The sequence below is a fragment of the Ascaphus truei genome, chromosome 4 (assembly GCF_040206685.1).
Source record: "Ascaphus truei isolate aAscTru1 chromosome 4, aAscTru1.hap1, whole genome shotgun sequence".
NCBI classification, from domain to species: Eukaryota; Metazoa; Chordata; class Amphibia; order Anura; family Ascaphidae; genus Ascaphus; species Ascaphus truei.
This window is the reverse complement of record NC_134486.1, coordinates 6,821,981-6,840,944: the sequence shown is the minus strand read 5'-3', so window position 1 is coordinate 6,840,944 and position 18,964 is coordinate 6,821,981. Positions and strand designations below refer to the sequence as shown.

The following is an 18,964-nucleotide window of genomic DNA, read 5'->3' as shown; positions in this document are numbered from 1 at the left end:
ACCAAGGTCGATTCACAATGGACCTCTGTGGTAGACTTGGTTTTTATCTGGTTTTTAAACACCTGCAGATTGACTATTTAATTTCTGCCACCTGGCGGATAAATGAAGAATTGCACCCAATGAAATCAGAATCCATTAAATTAAAACAGATCAACCGCGGTAAACAGAGGTGTGCCTGGTGGCATGAAGGCGGCATGAATACCGCGTGGAATACAGCACAGCACACGAATACGGCTCAGTGATATGTTCGAATAACAGCTGCTGCATCTGTACAGTATGTAATTAAAATTAAATTAAAACATTGCTATAGCCTGCTAGAGATATGCGCAGAGAGAGGGGCTGATTCTGTAAGCTCTCTCCCTCTCTGCACAGCTCTCCCACACTGGTGCAGCACAGTAGGATTAACACAGCCGGGTCCCATTCAGAAGCAGGGACCCCCTCTGTATTAATCCTGATGGGAAACTGACCCCTGCTTTGCTCTTCACTGTGATCCCTCCACACTTTGTCTACGGTTCACCCGCTCAAGAACGGGGAAGAGTGGAGATGAATTTGACTGCATCTGTATACTGTAATATCTATCACAAGTGGTTTCAAGTGTCACACAGACATGTATATTCTATGTATAATATAAAGTGTATAGTATTACACAAACATGTGTAGTGCACGTTTAGTGCACTGTGCTTTTAACATAATGAATTATACAGACAGCATTATATCCAATCTTCAAATTCAGAACCCAGAACTGCTAACACACCCCATCACCCCATTCTTACAAGCCCTCCATAAACTAACTGAATGTTCCCAATATATAGGTGATGTGGACACACATTGGGGGTGCACATAAGATCACGTGTGAGTTGAGCTGTTTGTTTATCACCATCAACAAGGTAAACTTCCCACTTGTGGGTGTCTTAGTGCACCAATGAGCCATAACTACACCAACCGGTTATTATGCAAGGGTTAATTCATTACTTAGGGCGGCTCTTTGGGTCTTGGTTCTGATGGGTTTAATATACATTTCTCAGTAGTCCTCAGGGTCCTGACAGCAATGGAGTAAACACATTTAATAATGATGCTCAGGTCGTCTTAATAACGTGCTGTAAGATGCTTATTGTGACATATTGCATTAAACAGCCCCAGGTCTGTTCCCTCTGTGTCCATAACTTCCCTTTTCCTTGTCCTGTCCTGTCCTGTCCCCTACCTTCCCTCTCCCTTGTCCTGTGACTGTGCCTTTTCACAGGGTAAAAAAACCCAGTGTGTGACAGCACTGAGGACCAAACACAGCTCCAGAGACCAACATGACCCAACCGCTGGCTCCCTCATTCTGGGGCTCGTTCTGTGCTCTGTGGCAACCTGGGCAGCAGATGGACCAGGTAAGTAACTCGGATGGGAGAAAAGGGAGGGATGTGAATAACACAGCAGGGAGATATGGGAGGGAGGCGAGTAACACGGCAGGGAGATATGGGTGGGAGGTGTGTAACATGGCAGGGAGATATGGCAGGGAGGTAAGTAACACGGCAGGGAGATATGGGAGTGAGGCGAGTAACACGACAGTGAGATATGGGAGGGAGGTGAGTAACATGGCAGGGAGATATGTGAGGGAGGTGAGTAACATGCAGGGAGATATGGGAGGGAGGTGAGTAACATGGGAGGGAGTTATGGGAGGGAGGTGAGTAACACAGCAGGGAGGTATGGGAGCGAGGTGAGTAAAACAGCAGGGAGGTATGGGAGGGAGGTGAGTAACATGGCAGGGAGATATGTGAGGGAGGTGAGTAACATGCAGGGAGATATGGGAGGGAGGTGAGTAACATGGGAGGGAGTTATGGGAGGGAGGTGAGAAACACGGCAGGGAGATATGGGAGGGAGGTGAGTAACATGGGAGGGAGTTATGGGAGGGAGGTGAGTAACACGGCAGGGAGATATGGGAGGGAGGTGAGTAACATGGCAGGGAGATATGGGAGGAAGGTGAGTAACATGGCAGGGAGATATGGGAGGGAGGTGAGTAACATGGCAGGGAGATATGGGAGGGAGGTGAGTAACATGGCAGGGAGATATGGGAGGGAGGAACGTAACATATCAGGGAGATATGGGAGGGAGGTGAGTTACACAGCAGGGAGATATGGGAGGGAGGTGAGTTACACAGCAGGGAGATATGGGAGGGAGGTGAGAACACGGCAGGGAGATATGGGAGGGAGGTGAGAACACGGCAGGGAGATATAGGAAGGAGGTGAGTAACACAGCAGGGAGGTATGGGAGGGAGGTGAGTAACATGGCAGGGAGATATGGGAGGGAGGTAAGTAACATGCACGAAGATATGGGAGAGAGGGGAGTAACATGGCAGGGAGATATGGGAGGGAGGTAAGTAACATGGCAGGGAGATATGGGAGGGAGGTGAGTAACATGGCAGGGAGATATGGGAGGGAGGTAAGTAACATGGCAGGGAGATATGGGAGGGAGTTGAGTAACATGGCAGGGAGATATGGGAAGGAGGTGAGAAACATGGTAGGGAGATAAGGGGGGGAGGTAAGTAACATGGCAGGGAGATATGGGAGGGAGGTGAGTAACACGGCAGGGAGATATGGGAGGGAGGTGAGAAACACGGCAGGAAGATATGGGAGGGAGGTGAGTAACATGGCAGGGAGATATGGGGGGAGGTGGGTGACATGGCAGGGAGATATGTGAGGGAGGTGAGTAACACATCAGGGAGAAATGGTAGGGAGGTGATTAACATGGCAGGGAGATATGGAAGGGAGGTGAGTAACATGGCAGGGAGATATGGGGGGTAGGTGAGTGACATAGCAGAGAGATATGGGAGGGAGGTGAGTGACATGACAAGGAGATATGGGAGGGAGGTGAGTAACATGCAGGGAGATAAGTGAGGGAGGTGAGTAACATGCAGGGAGATATGGGAGGTAGGTGAGTAACATGACAGGGAGATATGGGAGGAAGGTGAGAAACATGGCAGGGAGATATGGGAGGGAGATGAGTAACAAGGCAGGGAGATATGGGGGGCATGTGAGTAACATGCAGGGAGATATGGGAGGGAGGTGAGTAACATGACAGGGAGATATGAAAGGGAGGTGAGTAACATGGCAGGGAGATATGGGGGGTAGGTGAGTGACATGGCAGAGAGATATGGGAGGGAGGTGAGTGACATGGCAAGGAGATATGGGAGGGAGGTGAGTAACATGCAGGGAGATAAGTGAGGGAGGTGAGTAACATGCAGGGAGATATGGGAGGTAGGTGAGTAACATGACAGGGAGATATGGGAGGAAGGTGAGAAACATGGCAGGGAGATATGGGAGGGAGGTGAGTAACAAGGCAGGGAGATATGGGGGGCATGTGAGTAACATGCAGGGAGATATGGGAGGGAGGTGAGTAACATGACAGGGAGATATGGGAGGAAGGTGAGTAACACGGCAGGGAGACATGGGAGGGAGGTGAGTAACACGACAGGAAGATATGGGAGGGGGGTGAGTAACATGGCAGGGAGATATGGGGGGGAGGTGAGTGACATGGCAGGGAGATATGGGACGGAGGGAATAACACGGCAGGGAGATATGGGGTGGAGGTGAGTAACATGGCAGGGAGATATGGGAGGGGAGTAACATGGCAGGGAGATATGGGAGGGAGGTGAGTAACATGGCAGGGAGATATGGGAGGGTGGTGAGTAACACTGCAGGGAGATATGGGAGGGAGGTGAGTAACATGCACGGAGATATGGGAGGGAGGTAAGTAAAACGGCAGGGAGATATGGGAGGGAGGTGAGTAAAACAGCAAGGAGATATGGGAGGGAGGTGAGTAACATGCAGGGAGATATGGGAGGGAGTTGAGTAACACAGCAGGAAGACATGACAGCCAGATTCAAGAGCTGACACTCTAGGACCTTAAAACACGGCTCAGTGGTAACCAAGTGGGTTTAACCTTTATTATTGAGCCTGTTACCTCCTCACAGTCACAGACATGCAGATTATACATTGATGGTATCACTCTGCTTGGTGTCTCTTTTGCAGTGAATCTGGGGAAATGCCCCCCTATGAATATGGCTTGTGTGCAGCATTTACCAGAGCCCACGTGTGAGTGTGACAGTGACTGTCCTGGCAATCAGAAGTGCTGTAATCTCTGTGGAATTAAATGCGTGGACCCTTTGCCAGGTAACGTAGCAACATAATCTTCTTGGTTGGTGTGTGACGTGGGATACTTACTCTGTAGTACACTATATTTATTTCATTACACATTAGGAGTCACTAATAATATAAGTATATATGCTTGCAACCTGTATATAAACTGTGGGATTTCCAAGTCCTGGGTTCCAAAAGGCCAGATGGTCACCAGGCTTGGTTCCACTGAGTCTCCTCTGGTCCCAGACTTGAAAGCCTCAGGGATGGCAAGGTGTTAGGATAGTTACACTCAAGTACCCCTATCCTGATAGCACAAAGGGCTATCCGGCCATTATTTGCCCAGCCCCAGACTATGCGGAGCCTGGAACAGTGGGGGGCTCAATATGCTAAGAGGCAGGGGTACCAGGTTGGCGCATGCCCCTTAGCATAATTGAAATCAGTGTGCCCCCCCCCCCCCCAGCTTCAGGATACAGGTAAATTGGTGATAGGCTGGTAGAGAAATTCCTACATGCTGATTGGATGTAGTAGTTTGTGAATGTGACTCCAAAACCTATAAGAAACCTTGCAGCCAATCAGGGCAGCAGATTCTAAGCGCCAAACCATCAGCGGCAATTTCAAAGATGCTCTGGAAGAAATAGACGCGAGCCGGCTTCAAAGATTTCCAGGCAAGAAATTTTCTAAGTCCCGTTTTTCAAGGGCCAAGTTATGAAAACAGAACATAGCGGTCGCGGCTGGAATTACATCTCGTTTTGAATTCCAGGACTTTTGTGAGTACCTCTCGGTCATTGGAAAGGACTTGTACAGACTTCATTTTGTAGTCATTTGGACTAGTAAAGTTTAGTTCATTAGCCAGATCCCCAATAAGTGTGTTTTCTATTGCATATTGTGATCCATTGTGTGCATGTTTTTTCCTGGAATAAATGACAATTTATTTTACCTCCTTGTTTTGCTCAATCATATAATCCGTTATAAAAAGTGTTAATAAACCTTGTCTCCTGTGACAATGACGCAGCCGCTTGTGTTCACACAGCGGGAGTCCCATTCAGAAGAAGGGACCCCCACTGTGTTAATCCTTTTAGGTCATTAGTCTCCTTACTGGGACTCTGTGAGCGCACGGCATTAGAAACATGCCCGTGGCGGATTTCGTAAGGGCAGCGTTACCAACCATGTGGCTACATCGGTATGAGCATTTTGTGGATCTTTGGGACATGGTGTAGATGGGTATGAATGCATACAAACAATAAAGATAATACTTCTTAAGGGATAACTTTCTAGTAAACTTTTGTAAATCAATAATTGTCTCAAAGAGCTGAAAATGTATCTATGGGGCAAAGCTGAAACCCATACTAAGAAGAGAGCGTCTCTGTTAGCTCAATGCACGATATGTTAATAATGTTATAATTCGTGACATTCAGAAGTCCTTTTTGTGTTTGCTTGCTCCGCCTTGCCCCAAACCTCCTCCTAGATCTTCTGGTCTTCCTCCATTTTTTGAGCCTTTAGAGTCTGAAAGGGTCAATATTTGTGGATTGTACTCGTCCTCCCTCCTGGAATAACGTTCCCGAGGGCATGCTCCAAATTCTCTGTATCGCTGTTTCTCATCCGATTTGTTGAATGATAACGAATATGTGCGATTCTCTGTATCAGATACATCCAAGTTGAAGCTTGAGTTATCTCCATATCTGTCTTTCAGTATTGATTTACTTGGGGTATACTGACAAGAATAATCTATGTTAGAAGGTTGATTCCTTATTGGTGTCCTGTAGTTTCCTCTATTGACATTTGTAGCCGAGATAAATTTGATTTCGTACAGAATTGAGCTTGTCTCTCAAATTTTGCCTGCTTATATAACATTCTTCTCCATAGATTGGTTCTTTCATTGGTTTTTGAAGAGTTCTCCGTGGTCTCAAATACATAAAGTTTGGGTTGTAGGATTTTAATTTCCTCTTCCAAAATTCACGTTCTAATTTTGAACTGAGCAATAACCGTAACTGCATGAGCTTCGTAGAGCAGTCGTCAAGCATAGTCTTCCAGTTCTCTTCAAAATCTTTGGTCTGGAACCCAAAAGTGGGGGACTTTTTGATCTGTAATCATCTGGGGATCCACTTGACTTTCTGGTAGTTCTCAAGATTTGTGATATTCCACCATAAGTGGATATCCTGCAAGAAACATTTTTCTAACTTGGAAAAATAGTCAATAAAATCAGATGGTTCATCACAGATGAGTTCCTTAGTAAAATCAAAAACATATTCAGCACGTCTGAGATTATTTGTATTGTCTACGCAGTTATGTACATAACTTCTGGTTGTAAATTCATTAAAATATTAATTGCCAGCATGATTAATTTCTGAAAAATTAGTCTTTATAGAAAAGGTTCAGTGCTTAGTCCAAAAAATTGGACGTGTTAGTGTGCAGTCTTTTAACCCTTGCAATCACAGTGTATATCGGAGTGATGCTTTATTGACTGATTTTATTAAATCTAAATCCTTGATTTCTAAGAAGAGGAGGACCCCTGGAAATAATGCAAGCACATTTATACTGTTTTCATTTTATAAATACCAAAAAGATTTTTGAATGCACTGATATCCGATCTGTTCCTTACTACTGACCATATTTTCCTGAATAATTAATTTTATTGCATAATGTCTTATATTAACGGTGTATATACAAAACCTTCATTTAATCCTTTTAGGGAAAAATGTGTCCAAAGAGTAAATCCATTTGGATTCTATATGTAACACAGCTCTGTCCAAGTTCCCCCTCCTTATAATAGGTAGGATATGATCTACTCCTTGGAATTTCAAAGGTTTAGTATCTCCACCATGTAATTCTAGAACAGGACGTGAGTGAGTTAGGTGTGCCCGGTTTATTTTGAATGGATGCTATATGTTGGAAAGACCAAGAGACAATCAGGAGATGTGTCCTTGAGCATATAGCATCCAACACCGAGATCCTGTAAACATGACTAACTTTATTGTTTGGACAAAGCTCACAATACAAGCACCTAGTGGATACTCTATAAACTGGACTCTATATGCTAGCTTCATATGTTTAAATAGAGAAGCAAGACATTCTATGTTACAAACTGGTTTAGATATATTGTGCATTAATGCCTGTGAGTTTGGAATATGGGACACCGCAGCTACAGTAACTCAATTCACTATTGCTTGAAAATAGTTGGAAAATTATACAAAAAAAATCTGCTTCTGTTGAATTTATTGTTACTGGTGAGTGTTTCTGGAATTGACAAACATTGCCACTAGCCAATTATTTTCCAGTGAGAAAAAATGATTTCAGTTGACCAGTGGAGACTCTATACACCCTTCCCCTAAAATTACTACAAAGATAACAAGTTGCAATTTAAAAGGTCCTCTGTCTTCTCACCACCCGTGGGTCCCAGAAATCCTGAGCCTGCTTGATGTTTTTGCTTACTTCAGCTCCTGTACCTCCGGCACATACCGCCAAAGTTAAGGCTATTAAAACCTTAAACTAGCCTTGACTAACCCCACAAACACCTCACTGCTATTTCCAAACCTTCTGCCAAACCCAAATAAAATATATGACGCCCATCCTCTGACAAGTGCATCCCATCCGACCTAAATAACCCCTACATATTCCCTTCTAAATCCCTGTGTCTCACTGAGAAAAACCTACACCTATTAAAAACATTTCCATGGACTTTTTCAATTTCTTACTACATAGGAGTAAAATAGTAGGCTAAAATAAACTAGCTAACTAATCACATATAGAGTTAGCAATATGTGGAAGGGAGTCCCCAGTAGAACAGCATGGAAATGGGAAATCCTGAAAATGGAAAAAAGAAGCAACTACTGTATAGTGAAGTGCTGAAAAAAATGGGCATCATTGTCCATCATTCCTCTGGGGAACCAAAAGTTTTCTACAAATGTTTAAAATTGAAAATGTATTCATTAAACACTCATGAATCCAAACAGGTCAGGGGATACTCCTCAACTCAAACAGAAATACAATATACTATAGGTCAATTCATTATCTGCGATTCAACCAATGTCATTTATCTCATCCAACGTCCCTGCAATAAAAAGTACATAGGGCGTCCGACAAGGAAATTTACAATTAGATTAGCAGAGCATATCACTAATGTAATAAAAGGTCTCCTTCAGCACAATTTGTCAAAGCATTTCAAAGAATGTCATCAGCAGAATCCTTCAGGAATGAAATTTACGGGGATTAAAAAGCTTAGGTTGAGCTGGAGAGGAGGGGACTCGGTTAGTGACATCTCTAGATTAGAAACCAGATACATTCATTCCCCGTGGACTCTATGTTGACATTGACCTAAGTGCATTTCTTATCAATTGATTTCCAATATACATCCCAACTCATTCCCCTGCACCCGCTTCTCCAGTTCAAATGACATTGTTTAAATTGCTACATTTCTCTCTTAATTAGTGATATATTAGCATTTTCTTCTATCCACTCAGTGATATACTCACATCTATCTTTCCTGTATATCTGTTTATTTTCAATTTGCAATTTTATTTTATACGTAATAAATGTGAATTGTTTTATGAATCCGATAGATTTATCCTTTTCATATTCATGCATTTCGTTATATTAAGGTCTCTTTCTGTATGTTCCATGGGTTTTGATGTCATGATTGATAGCAGAGTCTCAGACAGGAATCAGCTTTTCAATGCACCTCCACACCTAGATAGTTAGAGAGGTAGTATCATGTGACATCACCCCTGAGGAAGTTTATTTTGAAACGAAACGCATAGGGTTGAGTTGGTACCTGCCGAGTTGCTTAAACAGACCTGATGAACATTATCCAGTGATTGTATTTGGGAGCTGTGGGCTATACGGAGCTATTGTATTATACTATCTGCATCAGAGCGCACAGACGCTTCAGACACTGCTGACGTCACCTGCTGGTAACGAGAAGGCGAGGAGGAAGCCAGGTGGGCTGAAACTCCAGGAGCCGTCCGATCAGCTGTTTGCCATATATCTGCCAGCGTGGAGTGTAAGGCTGTGGTCAGGCTGCGAGAGTGTGCTGGCACTTGAACGCAGTGACATCATGCGGTCTGCTTGGCCATGCGATTCCTGGCCATCTAGTTGCGCGCATGTGGGGGCATGGTCATGACATCACAGAGCTGGTTCACCCTCATGGACAAACCACTAACGTGACGCATAAGTGAGCAGCAAAATAAAATGTGACTGTCTCTGCAAGCAGAAAGCTCACGGGCACCCGCACCCTGGACAAGCACATTCAGAGTTACCACTTTGATCGCACTAAGTACAAGCGCGCGCGCCCGCTTCGCTACACCCCGGCCGCAGCCCAAGAACAGAGACGCTTACTCCATATTGATTTCAGTAAAGGGATAACTTGAATCAACATCCAAACCCATAGCCCGACTCACCGGCCCACTAACTGACCTACTGTACCATAAAAGTCCCAAATAAACTATTGTTATATAGGGGAGAGCTGAGGCACTTCCAGGTCTTACATAGTGTGAGCTCCACTGGCTAATGACTTGTGTTATATAGGGGAGAGCTGAGGCACTTCCTGGCCTTACATAGTGTGAGCTCCGCTGGCTAATGACTTGTGTTATATAGGGTAGAGCTGAGGCACTTCCAGGTCTTACATAGTGTGAGCTCCGCTGGCTAATGACTTGTGTTATATAGGGGAGACTGAGACACTTCCAGGTCTTACATAGTGTGAGCACGCTGGCTAATGACTTGTGTTAAATAGGGGAGAGCTGAGGCACTTCCAGGTCTTACATAGTGTGAGCCCCGCTGGCTAATGTCTTGTGTTATATAGGGGAGAGCTGAGGCAATTCCAGGTCTTATATACAGTAGTATGAGCCCCGCTGGCTAATGACTTGTGTTATATAGGGGAACGCTGAGGCACTTCCAGGTCTTACATAGTGTGAGATCCGCTGGCTAATGTCTTGTGTTATATAGGGGAGAGCTGAGGCAATTCCAGGTCTTACATAGTGTGAGCCCCGCTGGCTAATGTCTTGTGTTATATAGGGGAGAGCTGAGGCACTTCCAGGTCTTACATAGTGTGAGCTCCGCTGGCTAATGTCTTGTGTTATATAGGGGAGAGCTGAGGCACTTCCAGATCTTACATAGTGTGAGCCCCGCTGGCTAATGTCTTGTGTTATATAGGGGAGAGCTGAGACACTTCCAGGTCTTACATAGTGTGAGCCCCGCTGGCTAATGTCTTGTGTTATATAGGGGAGAGCTGAGACACTTCCAGGTCTTACATAGAGTTAGCCCCGCTGGCTAATGTCTTGTGTTATTTAGGGGATAGCTGAGGCACTTCCAGGTCTTACATAGTGTGAGCCCCGCTGGCTAATGTCTTGTGTTATATAGGGGATAGCTGAGGCACTTCCAGGTCTTACATAGTGTGAGCCCCACTGGCTAATGACTTGTGTTATATAGGGGAGAGCTGAGGCACTTCCAGGTCTTACATAGTGTGAGATCCGCTGGCTAATGTCTTGTGTTATATAGGGGAGAGCTGAGGCACTTCCAGGTCTTATATAGTGTGAGCCCCACTGGCTAATGACTTGTGTTATATAGGGGATAGCTGAGGCACTTCCAGGTCTTACATAGTGTGAGATCCGCTGGCTAATGTCTTGTGTTATATAGGGGAGAGCTGAGGCACTTCCAGGTCTTACATAGTGTGAGCCCCGCTGGCTAATGTCTTGTGTTATATAGGGGAGAGCTGAGGCACTTCCAGGACTTACATAGTGTGAGATCCGCTGGCTAATGACTTGTGTTATATAGGGGAGAGCTGAGGCACTTCCAGGACTTACATAGTGTGAGATCCGCTGGCTAATGTCTTGTGTTATATAGGGGAGAGCTAAGGCACTTCCAGGTCTTACATAGTGTGAGATCCGCTGGCTAATGACTTGTGTTATATAGGGGAGAGCTGAGGCACTTCCAGGACTTACATAGTGTGAGATCCGCTGGCTAATGACTTGTGTTATATAGGGGAGAGCTAAGGCACTTCCAGGTCTTACATAGTGTGAGCCCCACTGGCTAATGACTTGTGTTATATAGGGGAGAGCTGAGGCACTTCCATGTCTTACATAGTGTGAGCCCCTCTGGCTAATGTCATGTGTTATATAGGGGAGAGCTGAGACACTTCCAGGTCTTACATAGTGTGACACCCGCTGGCTAATGTCATGTGTTATATAGGGGAGAGCTGAGACACTTCCAGGTCTTACATAGTATGACACCCGCTGGCTAATGTCTTGTGTTATATAGGGGAGAGCTGAGGCACTTCCAGGTCTTACATAGTGTGAGCACTGCTGGCTAATGTCTTGTGTTATATAGGGGAGAGCTGAGGCACTTCCAGGTCTTACATACTGTGAGACCCGCTGGCTAATGTCTTGTGTTATATAGGGGAGAGCTGAGGCACTTCCAGGTCTTACATACTGTGAGACCCGCTGGCTAATGTCTTGTGTTATATAGGGGAGAGCTGAGACACTTCCAGGTCTTACATAGTGTGACACCCGCTGGCTAATGTCTTGTGTTATATAGGGGAGAGCTGAGGCACTTCCAGGTCTTACATAGTGTGAGCCCTGCTGGCTAATGTCTTGTGTTATATAGGGGAGAGCTGAGGCACTTCCAGGTCTTACATACTGTGAGACCCGCTGGCTAATGTCTTGTGTTATATAGGGGAGAGCTGAGGCACTTCCAGGACTTACATAGTGTGAGCCCCGCTGGCTAATGTCATGTGTTATATAGGGGAGAGCTGAGGCACTTCCAGGTCTTACATAGTGTGAGCCCCGCTGGCTAATGACTTGTGTTATATAGGGGAGAGCTAAGGCACTTCCAGGTCTTACATACTGTGAGACCCGCTGGCTAATGTCTTGTGTTATATAGGGGAGAGCTGAGGCACTTCCAGGTCTTACATACTGTGAGACCCGCTGGCTAATGTCTTGTGTTATATAGGGGAGAGCTGAGACACTTCCAGGTCTTACATAGTGTGACACCCGCTGGCTAATGTCTTGTGTTATATAGGGGAGAGCTGAGGCACTTCCAGGTCTTACATAGTGTGAGCCCTGCTGGCTAATGTCTTGTGTTATATAGGGGAGAGCTGAGGCACTTCCAGGTCTTACATACTGTGAGACCCGCTGGCTAATGTCTTGTGTTATATAGGGGAGAGCTGAGGCACTTCCAGGTCTTACATAGTGTGAGCCCCGCTGGCTAATGACTTGAGTTATATAGGGGAGAGCTGAGGCACTTCCAGGACTTACATAGTGTGAGCCCCACTGGCTAATGACGTGTGTTATATAGGGGAGAAATGAGGCACTTCCAGGTCTTACATAGTGTGAGCCCCACTGGCTAATGTCTTGTGTTATATAGGGGAGAGCTGAGGCACTTCCAGGACTTACATAGTGTGAGCCCCACTGGCTAATGACTTGTGTTATATAGGGGAGAGCTGAGGCACTTCCAGGTCTTACATAGTGTGAGCCCCGCTGGCTAATGACTTGTGTTATATAGGGGAGAGCTGAGGCACTTCCAGGTCTTACATAGTGTGAGCCCCGCTGGCTAATGACTTGTGTTATATAGGGGAGAGCTGAGGCACTTCCAGGTCTTACATAGTGTGAGCCCCGCTGGCTAATGACTTGTGTTATATAGGGGAGAGCTGAGGCACTTCCAGGTCTTACATAGTGTGAGCCCCGCTGGCTAATGACTTGTGTTATATAGGGGAGAGCTGAGGCACTTCCAGGTCTTACATAGTGTGAGCCCCGCTGGCTAATGACTTGTGTTATATAGGGGAGAGCTGAGGCACTTCCAGGTCTTACATAGTGTGAGCCCCACTGGCTAATGACTTGTGTTATATAGGGGAGAGCTGAGACACTTCCAGGTCTTACATAGTGTGACACCCGCTGGCTAATGTCTTGTGTTATATAGGGGAGAGCTGAGGCACTTCCAGGTCTTACATAGTGTGACACCCGCTGGCTAATGACTTGTGTTATATAGGGGAGAGCTGGGGCACAAGCGCCTAACATTCACTCAGCTCCAAGCTGAATATTACACCCTGTTATACAGTCACGCACACTTCTCGTGGGAATAATAGATAGACCCCAATGTGATATATCTTTGTATTCACAGAGTGTGAAAAAAATGTATATGAATAAAATGTGCAAATGTTACAGCCAAATGGTGTTTTAAAAATGAGGTTTATCAGGGCAGTTTCAGTGGAAATAACATTATTTTTTTTAATCTTGTATCATTTTGAGCCAATACAGTAAGTGGCAATACAGTATGTGGCAATACAGTATGTGGCAATACAGTATGTGGCAATACAGTATGTGGCAATACAGTATGTGGCAAGGTCTTTGCTGTAATACTTGCTCATCGTGCACAAAATTGTCATTTTACAGCTAGAGAAGTTAGGGAAGCGTTACACAATGCGCATACTGTAATGGAATGTGCTCCAATATGGGGGAGATTCCCTGAGCTCTTGTAAGTGGTGTCGGGGCTCGATTCTGTGTTATCAGCATCGCAAGTTAAGCCGGAATTTCATTACACAAAATAACATAGTATTTTCTACCTTTCTAGGTTAGAATAAAGGAAGCTGATGAAGCCGCCGCCAGCGAGAAGTGAGGAACATCCCACACAACGCAGCCCGTTCCCATGGAAGTGACGTAATTAGCGGAAGCCTCTGAAGGTCGGAGTCCCTGATGGGATCTGATAGCGGCGGTGGGAAACCCCAGCAGGGAATACAAGTTACCCCCTTTCCCTGTCAGAGAGGCCTGTGACACAGTGTAACGCAGCGCATTGCAGGCCCCTCGTGCAGGAAATGGGAGTATCCTTGTGTTACATTACTTCCTGGATATTATTTTGGTTTGTTTCTCAGCCTGTGGGGTCATTGCTTGGGGATTGGTATCTGTTCTGCGCATATTACTCTGTCTGTAGATGCAGCTGCATTTAATAAAGACTCTTTGTAATCACTCAGACCTGTCTCCTGCTGGAATTTATCCCCTCAGACCTGTGGTGGATTTATAATGCAGAATAAAGAAGTAAATAATAATGGCCTAAAATATAAATATTACAATATTACACCCAGTATGTTGGCATCACAATATTATGCCACGTAAGGCTGTTTCTCACACGTGTATCAGCTCGTGCTTTCGGGAGCGTCAGTAGCTTAGTTAACTTTGAAGCAGCAGAGCCCAGTTCCAATCCCAGTGTCAGCTTCTTGTGAGCTTGGGCGAAACGCATCAGGGGCATTTATTTAATAGGGGCGTAAGACACCTATAATATCATAATGAATTCACTTAAATGAGCTGTAAGGTATGTTCCAGAGACGGAAGGTGTCATAATAGAAGAGCATGGATAGGGCACTAAATTTAGGTCCTATCACAAAATCAGAATTTTAGTTTTTCTATATTCCTGCACCTATTATCCCCATCCCATATCATTCACCTAAAGTTCACAAATCACTCACTAACCCACCAAAGCACCCTATCATGCCACGGATTAATTCTATTTTTTCAACAACTTGTTTTAAAATGTTCCTTCTCACCTATTTATTACACACCGCTTCTGTTCTTCAATAACTAAATACGATCACTTGGGATTCTAACGATAGATTAGCCACTATAGATATCCAATCACTTTACATCAGTATACTCTACTCTTGAGGCTTTAAAGCAATTATTAAAATGTATCTTTACATGGCACACAAGCAATCACACAACAATTTCTTTATCACTCCTTTTAATTTATACTCACAATAATATATGTGAGGTTGAGGAAGCTAAAATACTTTTCCAATTGGAGAAGGCATCAAAACTGGGTCATGTTTGCATAATGGGGGATTTTAATTATCCAGACATAGACTGGGGCAATGAGATTAGCATTACAACAAAAGGAAACAGGTTTTCGGGGGTGTTTAATGACAATTGTATGACTCAAATTATTGAGGAACCAACCAGGAGAGGGGCTATACTGGATTTGGTAATTTCAAACAATGTTAAAGTAATAACAAATATTCAAGTCCTGGAACATTTGGGTAACAGTGATCAAAACATGGTCTCATTTGAAATAAATGATCAAAAAACAGATTACTTGGGTTCAACAAAGACCTTAAACTTTAGAAAAACAGATTATAATAAACTGAGGTCTAATCTACAAGTAATACATTGGGATTATGTTTTTGCAGGGAAAATGTAGAAGATAAATGGGCAGTCTTTAAAACATTGTTAGAAAAGCACACCTATCAGTGTATACCCTTGGATAATAAGTATTAAAGAAATCAGTCAAAACCAATGTGGCTAAATAAACAGGTAGGGGAGGAAATAGACAAGAAGAGGAAGGCGTTTAGATTCTTTAAGTCAGAAGGGACGGAGACATCGTATCAGAATTATAAGGAATGTAACAAAAATTGCAAAAGGGCAATCAAATGAGCAAAAATGGATAATGAAAAAAGGATTGCAATAGAAGTAAGGTCAACCCTAAAAAGTTCTTTAAGTACCTTAATAACAAAAAAATGAGAAAAGAAAATATAGGACCCTTTCAGTGTGAGATGGGTAGGCAGATTATTGGAGATAAGGAAAAAGCAGAGGTATTAAACAAATTCTTTGCCTCTGTGTTTACAGGGGGAGAATCAAGTTCAACAGTAGTGCCGCAGGTGGAAGCCACAACCTCCATATTAATGAACCATTGGTTAACTGAGGAAGAAGTTCAAAGCAACTTGAAAAAATTCAAGTAAATAAGGCACCTGGCCCCGATGGCATACATCCAAGAGTTCTCAAGGAGTTAAGCTCAGTAATAGCCAAACCCTTATATTTAATATTCAAGGACTCCATTTCCACAGGCTTAATACCACAAGATTGGCGTAAAGCAGGTGTTGCCTATATTTAAAAGGGAGCTAGATCACAACCGGGGAATTACAGACCTGTAAACCTGACTTCAATAGTGGGGAAACTACTTGAAGGTTTAATACAGGATAATATTCAGGAAAACCTAATGGAAAACAAAATTATTAGTAATAGTTAGCATGGATTTATGAAGGATAGATCATGCCAAACTGAGCCTGACGAAGGAAATTTACTTTCTGAAACGCGTCGTTCGAGGCATAGCATGGAGCCCTTCTGTTCTATCACTACTCCTGTAGCTGCTTCCAGCCTCTGGGAAACAGCCCCGCACCCGGACGTGGATAAGGGGACTCACTGCCACCAGAACTGGCTCCAGCCATGGAGACTGCATTATTTATGTAAGTTTTTGAGCTTCTAATTCATTGTTTAATAAAATCATTTTCTTTTATCTTCCTGATTGCCTGATTACCACAATGAGTTCAAACTGCGTGACTGCAGACACAGCCATTACTGCGGATCTCAGTGTTAACCCCTGCCCTCATCACCTCCACTCACACAAGCCCGTGTGAATCTATTTTATTTTATTTCACATTTACGCTCCAAAGTGTAGCCACAATTTCCACCCTTCCATTCATTTTGGATTTCTGTGTGTGTGTCCGTCTCCTGTGTTCTACTGCAAGACACCCAGACCACAGATTAAGTCACCATCCACAGCGGACCACACGCTGCAAACTTTTGCCCTAACTGTCATCACTCTCACAAGCCTGTGTGAGTGTGTCTTTTTATTCATCCACCCTGACACCCCAGTGTGTTTGAGCTTCTCACTGTTGCGCACTGCACGTTTGATGGCTTCTTTACTGTCTTTGACTAGATGAGTTATGGAAGCGCAGCACCTGAAGCACACTCCAAACTCTCTGGGTAAGTACTTGTGTTCCTCTATAGACTTCATCCTTAACCCAAAACACTTGTTAAGTGGGTGTGGCTTCTTGTGAGCCTCTTCGCACGCTCTGCAGATTCTTTTCCCAACCATTTGGTTAGCTGGCTGAGTTCTTCCCTCGCAGAGAAGACATAGAAAAAATGTCCAAGTGCATCAATAATTGTGTGTGATATAAACTGTGATTATATGGTCATAAAAGACCTATAATAAAAATATATACAATGTAGAACAATAATGAAATGAATACTGGCTGTGACGCGGATTACGTCATCGTGTGGTGCCGCATACTGGCGTGCGGAGCTCCTTCCCAGGAACTGTGACAGCCGGAGGCAAAGACACACAGTGTCTGTGGGCTACTGCTGCTGCTGGAGAGAGCGGGTACTGATCGTTGTTCCTCCACTTACTCTGCTGGCCCTGACCGCTCCGGTTCCTGGAGGTACTGTATAGAAAGGTGCGAATGTCACGGTGGACCGGAACTTTATCAACACACTTATATTTTTGGGATTCTCGATTGAACACAACAAGGAGCAAAATAAATTGTGATTTATTTCCTTGCTTGAAAAACACACGACAACTTCAGAATACACTTAATACAACACTGACTGGGATGTGGAAATGAAATAAATTGTCCTTCGCGAGAAAGCGCAAGAAATGCAGTCTCTGTTTAAAGGTCCCGTTGGCTAGATCGCAAGTTGCCAATCTAATAACTTTGCCAAATCAAAGAATTTTGTTAAAGTTCGTAGGAATTTGTTCGGGAGTCCCCAGAGCTAATGAATTCTGAAGTTTGGGGTAAATTATTGGTTTCGATGGTATTAACCCCTTGCGTACGGGAACCGCTACCGCTGTGCTTGAACGAACTCCTGCGTAAAGCGGATGTAACGGGTACTCCCCCTACCCCAATCTCAGATAGAGTGAATGTGAGGGGAACCTATGTGTTACCAGTTGTGGTGCGTATACCTGCAGGTTCACAAGAGGCCTGATCCTCTGCTTGTCCACTCAGGACATCTTTGGCATTGGGACTGCGTGCGCTATCTTTACTGCGCCTGTGCGAAGATGTAATGGCCGCCGCTATGCTTAACTGCGCCTGCGTGACCTCTAGAGGGCCTTCCTGCCTCTCTGCCTTCTCAATGGTGAACCGGGGAGCCAAAGGGGACCTGGCTACACAAGGTTACATCATGAATCAGGTAAAGATAACCGAATCCCACTGGGGATAGTCCGGTGGGCACAGTTATAGGGGAATCTAGTCTATCCTTAACATATACACCCAATCCCCGCCGTGGGAACATTTAACCCACCAATCTTTGTTTTGCCCGCAGTTTGCAAAACCGGGAAAACAGGCTTTCCGGTTTGCAAAGCGCATGTGTCAGCTTCACATCCGTACAACGTAGCATACCTGGGATACAACTTTTTGTTGGCGCCCCTTTGTCTGGGGTCTGGTCCCAAGGTGTCAATGACCCGGGATCTGGCACTTATCAAGATTTCGGCCATGTTTACACTTTGGTGCTCTGAGGCTTTTCATCCCTGTCACTTCGCTAGACTGAGGGTCTCCGGCTTAGCGGGACCTCTTTGAAGTGTAGAGAAGAACATACGCTCAACTCATTCACCCATAGCTTGTTTACATGCCAAAGGATTTTTCCCGGGCTCACAGAAAAACTGTTCCTGCTTGTACATTTAAATTCACAGTTTTTTACACTTTATTTAAAACTCATGTTCTAGGTGTATGTGTTTTACTTATTTATACTTGCACACCAAAACTCAGGGTGCTGGGTGCCTCCGTTTGCGAGTTAGCCTGCTTAATTGAAAAGCTTTCTTGCGGGACTCAAGTTCACCCAGTTCCCACATCAATTGACCCACTTTTCACGGCCATTGACTTTCAAGATCGGCAGGCTAAAAAGGTACGGATACATGGTATCGGTAAAAGCACTTCAAGTCTAACCGCAAGCCACTTGTTCAATTGACTTGTGGTTACGGGGTTGAATACATTGAAATGGATACCCATACTTCAAACAGCCCTTTAAACCGCAGCCACGCTTCTTCAATCAGAACAGGCTTCGGTGCTCACTACTCCATCTTGTGTCTCAAAAGAATAT

At 44.6% G+C, this 18,964-nt stretch overlaps 1 long non-coding RNA gene across 1 annotated transcript; it reads left to right on the top strand.

Annotated features, from left to right (window-relative positions):
- The first annotated feature begins 1,168 nt into the window (after nt 1-1,168).
- LOC142492549 (uncharacterized) lies at nt 1,169-14,065 on the top strand. The gene is made up of 3 exons (XR_012800841.1): nt 1,169-1,373; nt 4,014-4,154; nt 13,677-14,065. It is a non-coding gene; the product is annotated as an uncharacterized LOC142492549 (long non-coding RNA).
- The last annotated feature ends 4,899 nt before the right edge of the window (nt 14,066-18,964 follow it).